The sequence below is a fragment of the Tripterygium wilfordii genome, chromosome 19, assembly GCF_013401445.1.
Source record: "Tripterygium wilfordii isolate XIE 37 chromosome 19, ASM1340144v1, whole genome shotgun sequence".
NCBI classification, from domain to species: Eukaryota; Viridiplantae; Streptophyta; class Magnoliopsida; order Celastrales; family Celastraceae; genus Tripterygium; species Tripterygium wilfordii.
In genome coordinates this window covers 4,836,487-4,847,287 of record NC_052250.1, presented here as the reverse complement: position 1 = coordinate 4,847,287, position 10,801 = coordinate 4,836,487, and the positions used below count along the sequence as shown (strand labels likewise).

Sequence of the window (10,801 nt, the reverse complement as noted above, 5' to 3'; positions counted from 1 at the left end):
ACCAAGAAAAGAACGAACCTCCCTCACACATGTAGGGGGTGGTAAAGAACGAACAAGATCTATCTTTGCTTTATCAACTTCAATACCCTTAAGAGATATAATATGGCCTAAAACTATGCCTTGTGTTACCATGAAGTGACACTTCTCCCAATTAAGTACAAGGTGAGTTTCTTGACAACGTTTTAAAACAAGCGACAAATTATGAAGACAATGGTCAAAAGAATTACCGAAAACTGAAAAATCATCCATGAATACCTCAATAATTTTTTCGACCATGTCAGAAAATATGCTCATCATACAACGTTGAAATGTGGCAGGCGCGTTGCATAAACCGAAAGGCATCCTCCTATACGCAAATGTTTCGAAGGGACAAGTGAATGTCGTCTTCTCTTGATCTTCCGGAGCTATGGCAATTTGGTTGTAGCCCGAGTAGCCATCCAAGAAACAATAATATGCATAACCTGCAAGACGCTCAAGCATCTGATCAATAAAAGGTAAAGGAAAGTGATCCTTACGTGTAGTATTGTTGAGCTTACGATAGTCGATGCACACTCTCCAGCCCGTTTGCAAACGTTGAGGCACTAGTTCATTGTCCTTGTTCTTGACAACTGTTATTCCAGATCGTTTGGGCACAACTTGTACAGGACTCACCCATTTACTGTCAGAGATAGGGTATATCATACCGACATCAAGAAGTTTGAGAACTTCTTTCTTTACCACTTCCATCATAGGAGGGTTCAATCGACGTTGGGATTCTCTTGTAGGTTTTGATCCTTCCTCAAGAAGTATTCTATGCATGCATGTGGTTGGGCTTATGCCCTTGATATCTGCTATACTCCAGCCAATTGCTGTTTTATGCTCTCTGAGAACTCGAATCAGCTTATCTTTATCCTCTACCGAAAGGTTAGCTGCGATAATAACTGGTAGTGTCTCATTGTCTCCCAAGTATGCATATTGTAGATGGTCTGGTAGCTGTTTAAGCTCCAATTTTGGTGCCTCAATCACAGAAGGTACAAGTTTTTCATTAGAAATTGGAAGAGAAATAAAAGGAGAATAATACTTACCTTGTACCCGTGGCAAAGCTTCAAGGGCAGCCACCGAAGTCTCCAATTCTTCACACCAAATAGCTTCTTGGTTGGTCATTGTGATGGCTGATTGTTGGCATGGTAATAAACCCAATTCCAGCACAGTTTTTAAAGAGTCTTCACCCATGCTTGTATTGAATGTATCTTGCACCAAATAATCAAAAGTATCAATAGAAAAACAAGATTGATCATCACAAGGATACCTCATTGCTTCGAAAATTCTAAAGCCAATTTTTTCTCCTTGAATTTCCATGGACAAGGTTCCTTCATAGACATCAATCTTGGTACGCGCAGTTCTCATGAAGGGCCGGCCAAGTATGAGGGGTAAGGAGACCGGCATAACAGCTTCTTCCATCTCCAACACAAAGAAGTCGGCCGGAAAGATCAATTCATTCACACGTACCAAAACATCTTTCAACAAACCTCTTGGTCGTCTAAGTGATCTATCCGCAAGTTGAATAGCCACACTAGTCTCTTGGAGCTCACCTAGATCAAGTGCTTCATAAACAGAAAAAGGCATTAAATTTATAGAAGCACCTAAATCAAGTAAGGCTTTTTCAAACCTTTTTTCACCGATGGTACACGGTATGGTAAAGCTTCCATGGTCTTTCAATTTGGGAGGTAGTTTACGTTGGAGCACAGCTGACACCTCCTTACTCAGAGCTACTGTTTCATGTTCTTCAAATCTCCTCTTGTTAGTGCAAAGCTCCTTAAGAAATTTCGCATACTTGGGAATCTGTTTTATAGCATCCAAGAGAGGGATGTTTACTTGGACCTTACGAAAGGTATCCAAGATATCTTTATCGTGTTGCTCCTTCTTGGTTTTCATGAACCTGCGAGGGAAAGGAATGGGCACAGTATACGAATTTGAAGCATTGGTTACCTGATGGTCGGTTATTTGCTTCTCCTCAATATTTTTTTCCATCTCCTTTTGCCCAAGAATTGTGTCCCTTTTGTCCTCCTCCTCTACCACATCATTCTTTCCTTTGTTATTCAACATTGGCTTGTCCAGAACGTGCTTTCCACTCCTCAAAGTCACAGCTGCTGCTTGTTCAGGGTTTACTCCTTTAGGATTAATTTCGGTTTGGCTAGGGAGTTTACCCGGTTCCCTTTGAGAAAGAACAGTCACAACTTGACTCATTTGTCTCTCAAGGTTCTCTATAGCCTTATCTTGCTTTTGGAAACGACTATCTGCTTTCTGTATAAAGGAATTAGTGCTATCAACCATAGTCATAACCAAATCTTCAAGTGACTTACCAGGTGCACGTTGCAAAGGTGCTGGAGGATTCATAGCTCGAGCTATCTGTCCTTGGCTCGAGCCTTGAGGTGCAGTAATTGCTTGTTGGACATTGTCATTGTTACTCCATCTTAAGTTTGGATGGTCATGCCAACCCGGATTATAAGTATTGGAGTAAGGGTTATACCTTGACCTTTGTGCCGCATAGTTAGCTTGCTCCAGCTCTGTAGAATACATGTGACAAGTTTCAGTTGTATGATCAATATTGAAACATTTAGCACATACCTCACTTTGAGTAGCTTGTCTTATTGAGAGTATGGTCTTCATTAGCATGTCTAATTTATTTTCAATAGCTGTTATTTGTGAGGAAGATCCATCTCGAACATTTACTTCATAAACACTCCTACTCCTTGATCCTTGCCTTCCTCCAGTAGAGAATTGCTGAGAATTTTCACTTAAAGTCTCAAATATTTGAAAAGCCTCATTACTTGTTTTATTCATGAAAGCTCCCCCACATGCTGAGTCCACTAAGACTTTGTTGGCATCGTTCAAGCCTTCATAAAAGGATTGAGCTTGGTCATCTTTGGAAAAACCATGATGAGGACACTTGCGAAGCAACTCATTGAAATGCACCCATGCTTCATGAAAAGAATCTCCATCTTTCTGTTGGAAGGCATTTATCTCCTTTCTCAATTGCCTTGTTTTCTGAGCAGGGAAATACTTTGTGATGAACTTGGTAGCCAGCTGATCCCATGTGGTAATAGATCCTGCTGGCAAGGAATTTAACCACCACTTAGCATCATCCTTTAGAGAAAAGGGAAAAAGAATTAACCTGAGTCCCTCGGCATTTAGGTGTTGGATGTTCTGTGTCCTACACAGATCATAGAATTCCCGAAGGTGCATGTTCGGATCCTCCATCGACTTTCCATAAAAGTGTGGTACAGAATTGATCAATTGAGGAGATATGCTATATGTAGATGCCGCAGTGGGAGTAAAGGCAATGCATGACGGCTGAGCTAGATTTGTAGGGACAAAAGAAGCCTTGAGTGGTTTCTCCTCTTCAGCCATTGCGTTATCCTCAAAAATATGCTGCTCTTCCTCTTCGTCCGAACTAGATCGTGGCAATAGTGGTAGTGACTGAGAGGATGTGAATTCCGTAATTCGGCGTTGGGCTGCTTCTTTACGGTGTAGACGAGCAGTGCGTTCAATCTCTGGATTGTAAACAAGGTCCTTTCCTTGAGAACTTCGAGTGTGCATACACTGAAAAGAGAAACAAAAAGAAAATCAATTTGCAATTAAATAAAACAATCCCCGGCAACGGCGCCAAAAATTGTTCAGCTATTTTCGAACACCAAAATAGGTGCTGAAAAATAAGTCAATTTAATCCTTGCAACTTAAGAAAAACGTTGTTGAGTACAGTGAGAAGCAAGGGTATCTCCCGCAGAGGATTGGAATGTAATTGCAAGTCAAATCTAATTGTGATTCGAGCTAAACAGTATTGTGACTCGAGCTACACGACTAACTTAGAATAATCAATACGAAGTAGGAAACGTTTTTGATTCTTATAAGAGAAATAGTCAAGGGAAAGCTATCCACCACTAACAATCATGTACTGCTGCAATCTTCAACTGTAATTCTTGATTCACGAATGACGATGTTTAAGATAAAACAATGGCATGTTATTGCTTTCTCTTAATTAGTATGTCAAGTGCATGGCATGTACTCCTTAACTTAGTTCTTAAGATGCAATCTAGAATGGCATGTTCATAGATTCAACACTCAAGAATCATTAAGCACAAAGAAAGCAAACATCACTAAATTCACAAGATGTGGCATGCATCTTACATAACCTAGAAATCGATTCACATGAATATGAGCTATCTTATTCATTGGCTACTTGAGACTTTATGAAGATATGGGCGATCAATCATATTGTCCTAGCAATAGAATTCTAAGACATGCATCTAAGCGTGCACTCAAAGAAACATATCTCAGATTTCATCAACAAGTAATATAGTGAAAAGATTTTCATTCGATATCAAGAAATAAGATTAAAGATTAACGAAGCATCAATACAATCATGTTCGGGCTTCAACCAGCCCCTTAACTGAAGGAAAACTAGCCACTCATCATCTGTTTTGAACACTAAAACACAAAAGAGAAAGAGACAATCAAGTAGTAGATCTCCGCTTGCTTGCTGCCGATTTCACCTTCTCTTTGCGTCCTCCGTCCGTTCTTTCCTCCGTCCGTCTGTTCTTTGATGACTTTTACATCCCTCTTATAGTTTCACAATAGGGCACGACTGAGACTTTTGAGACAAAATAGGAATTAAGTCCAATTACCATAAGGAAGTGATTCTCCTAATTGATACAGAACTCGACTTTCGATGCACTTCTCCTTATGGAAACTGAACTTAATTGATTGAGAGAGTTGTCATTGACTTCTAACACATGATTCGAGTGCCCCGTAATCTCCCAAGATTTGTTCCTTGTCTTGAGTACCAAGAATGGTAACTTGAGGTATCAAATCTTCTAATTTCGTATATAATTTCTGCACTGAACCACTGATGCTAAAACTGATGCAACTTCCTCTAGGGAACTCCAAATCACGAACCGTAAAATTCTATGGAAACTAGACTTCTAGATCTTTCCAACGGTATATCACTTGTTGTCCAATTCCTCCTGAGCACGTCCAGTTTATTCCGTGAAATTGACGAATCTGTTTAGGAACCTGACTTGGCTTCAAAATTGTGAACATATTCATCTTTTCTTATTTCACCATATTTTTGCCTCTTTAGCTCTCAATCACCATTAGGGACGTATTCCTTCAAAACTTACACAAAACACATCAAAACAACCAATTTCACAAAGGAAACTAGTGCAAAGTATAGGAATAAGGGATGTAAAATGTGCATAAATATGTGTTATCATATGTCCCTGTTAGCCAGACAAAGGATAAAGTAAGTTGGTATTCTTTGCATGTGTAACAAATGTGAGCTAAAGGGTCCCCGAGGTGTTTCTCAAGGGAATCACTCCGAGACTCAAGTTAGTTCTATGATAAAGTGAATTTAAAGAGATTGCTCGGTATATTGAGCTTTCCCTCTTGGAGTAATTAAAAAGGTGAAGAAGTCCCTTTACCTGAGTGGGAATTTCCCTTTTATATGTTCCTTGAATAACTGTTGCTTCTTGATTTTAATTGCTCCTTTACGGTTACAACCACTCTTTGGAGATCATGGGAGCTACAAACGCACTCCGTATTTGTAATCATGGTGATTTATCGATCAATCCATAGTAACTCTTTAGTTACCGAGAAGCCATGAATAGAGGTGGCACCAGGTGTAACCTAGGTGATCCCCAGTATAGCTTCCTGTGTTCCAGACACGTGTTAGTATTTTATTGGAGGGTATTTTGATATCATCAGCACGCAACCATGCACAATAAAATTGTGTGATATCAAGCAAGTGCAATGGAGATTGGGCATAAAGATTTCAATACAAATATGGAGGTCATCGGACTCATCGATATATGATGAAAGTTTATGGCTAGTCACCTAATCTTATGCATTAATGTTACCAGCACGGTTTGGCTTTGCTAACACCCTAGTTCCACACTCAATCATCAATTTAACATAACTCTAGCATATTCATTCCATAAATTCCACAATAACCAATAATCAACTCACACAATTGATGATTATGCAATAAGCTCAAGCAATTAGGGAAATCATGCATTGGGGTGTTCAAGACTTTCATACAAACATGCCAAATTCAATTTCTAGACTATTAATGAATGCTTAGAATACAATATACCACATTATGAATTAGTGTTCCCCTTAGGGCTTAGCTTAGCTGTCGAACAAGATTCACACTCCCAGAATAGAAATCAAAACAATAGCATATTTGTTTACATATACCTAAAGCATAACTATCACAAAATCACAAGAGATAAATCAAAACCATGATTCTAGTAACATACCTTGGCCAATCGAACATCACATCCGCCAATCAATATTAGAGACTAGATAAACAAACTAGCCACTCATGAAATTGGTGATATTATTGTCATCTAAATAAGTGTTTACACAAAATCAAATAGAGAAAATAAGAAAAATAAAGAAATCTAGAGAGAAACTTACCTAAACTAATGGACTGCTACGGAGGCTTATAGAATGTATGAAAGACAACCCTTAGAATAGGGTTTTAACCCCTTTTTTATAGTCAAAAATACATATCTACCATTACAAAATCATCCCAATTGGTTACAAACATTTAATGCCTAAAAATCCCTTAACAAATCTATTTTCAGAGTGTAGGTTGCAAGCACCTATCTAGACAGCTTAAGGGGTTGTCTGAACATATTTGAATATGTCTAAAATTGGAAGCTAGCCAAGGTATTCGGACAGCTTCCTCTCTGACTCTATTATGGGCTACATCTGGAGTTCTTTATGTCTTCTTGAAACCCAATTGTTCGAAGACCTCCATAGACTGTCCGGACAACTCTTTGTTTATATGATTTTCTTGTAATGTTTGACCTATCTGACAGGTAGGGTGTTTGGACAGGTGTTGTTTCTGACTCCACCAAACTGATGTAGAAATAGCTCCAAATGTTACACCTCATCCAGTTTAAGTATGGTTTCTACAAAATCAAAGGAAAACACTTATGAGTGTAAAATCAAACTAAAATATATTAACTAAGCACTAAAACATCCTAATTAAAAGACATTGAAAACTTAATTTAGAGGTCCAATCACACCACCCAACTTATACGTTGCTAGTCGTTACGAATGCAAACACAATCTAAACAAATATAATCTTACTAATATAATCTAACTCATTTTCGTAGGCATCACGGTTGCATTTAGCTTATGAACAAGCCCTTTAACCCCTATGTCACCCTCATAATGATACCCACGAACACTTGCCAATCGATCCACACTTACTTTGAAAGCACAACTAAAGATTCTTGAGTTCAAATAAACAAGAGATAAAGCTAATCTCCCAATTCTCCACTAGTTAACACATACAAAATCATTAGATGACTAATGTTAACCCCCTCGAAGATGATCAAGAATAATTTTATACTATGAAAATGTAGGTACAATTAAACAAGCCAACTTTGTAAATTCACACAAGACAACCTTGTTATGGATCCTTTGGTGTTCGGAAATCCCAATCCCAAATTGCAAACACAAACATGAAAAGATTGTGATAGATAAATGACTTACACAATTGAATAAAATACACAACTTTACGAAAGACAATTTAGGATGGACATAGCTTTGTGGAAGGAAATTACCTACAAGAGCAACTATAGCATTTATCAACTCATTGGATTACCATCGAATCAAATTCATCCCTAGGTAAATGGGTTGTAATGTGATTAAGGGAGAAGGTAGGAATTTTTTTTATCTAAGTAACAAATCACAAGGTTAAGTTCTATTATGAGCTACATTCTCATTTTATTACCAGTTTTCAATGCACCCCCACATATACATTCTACTTCTCCAACTTTCAACACACTAGGACTAACTTTTATAGAATTTTTCTTTTTTTTTTTCTTTCTTTCTTGTCATTCTCTTTTCTTTTTCACACAAATACATCATAACTAAGTCGCTTTTCATAGTATGGATAAGTGATAGTGACATATTTTACTCATGTTTATACCTCAATTTGGATTTAGTTTTATATCTTTGTTAAAAATAACCATGAATATTACAAATATTTTCTTTGTTTTGATTTTCAAGAACCTAGGAATCATAGATATGGACACAGACACAACAAGAACACGGATACATAAATAAATAAATAAATATATATATATATATATATATATATATATATATATATATATATAAAATATATGTCATATATTAGAAATAAACATAAGCAAATACTTGTCTATTGTACCAATATTACAATAAACTCCAAAAACAAAATCAATGAAGATCCTAAAATTTTGTTGCTTTTTTGCTTCATCTTCATCATCATTGCAAGAGATGAATAAATATCAAGTGGATTCCTGAAGTGAAGAGTGAAGACAATTATCAACATAAGTGGTATAAATAGAAAAGATAAAAGAAAAAAGAAAAGAAAAGATTGCGCACCTCTATTTCATGCTCCTCATTTTCATATGATTCTTCTTCATCAATTATCATCACCTCCATTTCTGGCTCATCAAGAGACAAACAAGCAACACCAAGCATTCCAACATCATTAACATAATCAAAAGCATAACCACTAACATTGCACGTTTTACTCTTCTCCTTGGTGGCATTGAGGACTTCTACTTGCCAAAAGACCAAGGTTACTATGAACAATTACTAGGTCTTGGGCACGTTGCGATGTAATTTTATTCATAGTCATGGGGAGCAAGGTTGGCCAAATAACTTTAAGGCCAAATTTTGTAGTATTGGTGCATGGACTCCATGAACTAACCACCAAGATTTTGCATCCATCCATCTTCGCTCTATCATTTATAGAATCATGATTTTGAAAAGCATCCGTAACACCAGAAAATATAGCATATTCAATATTAACCATTCTCCTCTCTTCTGGATTTGAGTAATATCTTTTTAGGCACTTGTTTCTTTCTGTCAAAAGGCATGTCATTTTCATACCCAAAACTTGTTTGGTTACACCTGGACCAAGCGTTACTCAATCTCTCAAAGAGTCCTTATGCTTGTCAACTAGTTTAATTACATGTATTCACAATGTTATCCTACTAGACATCATTTCCTAGTGCCAGTGAATATAAGCAACTAGTGTAATCCACAACAGTTTTTCCTTAAGCCCTGATATCATTTATATGTGAAAACAATTCACTTTCCTAACTATGATCTATTAGGTCATATCATTACATGACCATTAGATACATGTTAAAGTAGTGATCATTGTTTCATCAAAAACTCCTTATGTCCATAATATTTCTATACATAATGATCCATAATCTAGGTAAGCATGCCACCTATATTAAAAAAGAATAAATAAAAAAAGGTAAGACACAAAACCCTACCAAGATTCCCGCCTCTCTCTCATCTCTCTTGTCATTATCTCTTTCATTCTCCACCTCTCTAATTCTTTCTCTCTCTCACCCCATCTCTCCCCTCCTCTCATTTTATTTTCCCTCTATCTCTCCCCCAACCCTCTTTCTCTCTGTCTATCCCTATGGGTGGCTTTGGTGATATGCAGACTTGGAGTGGGTTGACAGGTAGTGGCTGGGTGGCTTGTAGGAGGGACTAGCGCTGGAGGCGATGTAGATCTGGACTAGTGATGGAGACCGATGGGGTGGTGATAGCCACGTATGAAGGATATGGATCTTAAGACTTTGATGAAGTGTAGGGGTTATAACGACATTGGTGGCAGAAGAAGAGGAAGCAGAGTTAGGTTTCATCGTCTCGTAATTGTCATATCACTCTTTGGTTGTCTTTTTTGTTATTTGATAGAAAACAATATTCTTTGATTTGAAAATAATTTGATTCATTGTTGTACTCATTGATGACCTTGGTGAAGAATTTATGTTTTTTTTGGTGTTATACAGGCCAGTATCCTTTATCTATTATAAATTTGGGTGAAATTTATACATGTTGGATAGCAAATGCAAAGTTCACTCATCAGTGACTTTTTACATTGACAGTGTAATTAATTACATTCACATTATAATAAGCCACAATGATGGGTGGGGGCATCCACTTGAAGCCAATGTAGGATGAGCGAGCTCTCCTCGGCTTCCTAGTTGGATTGGTCTAGGTGGAATGCCACCTAAGTATGGACAATTATGGATGTCTATATTATGGACATGTATCACTTCCAATGTTTCATAGCTTCATGACATAGTCAGAAGTCAACTAAGGGTACATTTATAGATTTATTTAGAGTAAGAAATCTTGGAACTCACATGATTAGGAAGTAGAGATGAATTCACTCGTCTTCCAATTGATCACTAGCACATGTAGTATGAAATGCATGTCGTGACGGAGTTTCTCTTATTCATTTTGAGCCAAGAGTGTATGTCAACTCTTAAATTACACCATACAAGTCTAAGTTTAGCCACCTACTTCCTTTAGCGCCCAACTTGAAATTTCAAAATTTTCTCACTATTACCAGTGCCAAAAGAATTTCATCATTGCCTATATTTATTGGCTCATGATAAATTTTGAACCTATCATGTTAATTCCTTTTAAAAAAAAATCTCATCTTAGTATTTACTTAGGCCATCTATATTTGAATCTTGATCACTCTATAGCGCACTAGTCACTTCCAGTGTCTAGGTTCAACTTTATCTCATCTTTATTCGCTCCCACTATGACAAAGGTGATTGCTCATGTGAGTGAGTCAATCTTTCCTATTGATATACTGACAATATTATACTTACTTTTTCACAAATCCATAAAGTGATAAATTTGAATAACATTCTAAAAAAAATTCAAACTTATGAATCTGTGAAAATAATGGATCATCATAATAAACAATGACATCCTACAT

At 37.1% G+C, this 10,801-nt stretch overlaps 1 non-coding gene across 1 annotated transcript; it reads left to right on the top strand.

The window, feature by feature from the left end:
- The first annotated feature begins 2,911 nt into the window (after positions 1–2,911).
- On the top strand, positions 2,912–3,018 carry LOC119986332. The gene has a single exon (XR_005465229.1). It is a non-coding gene; the product is annotated as a small nucleolar RNA R71 (small nucleolar RNA).
- The last annotated feature ends 7,783 nt before the right edge of the window (positions 3,019–10,801 follow it).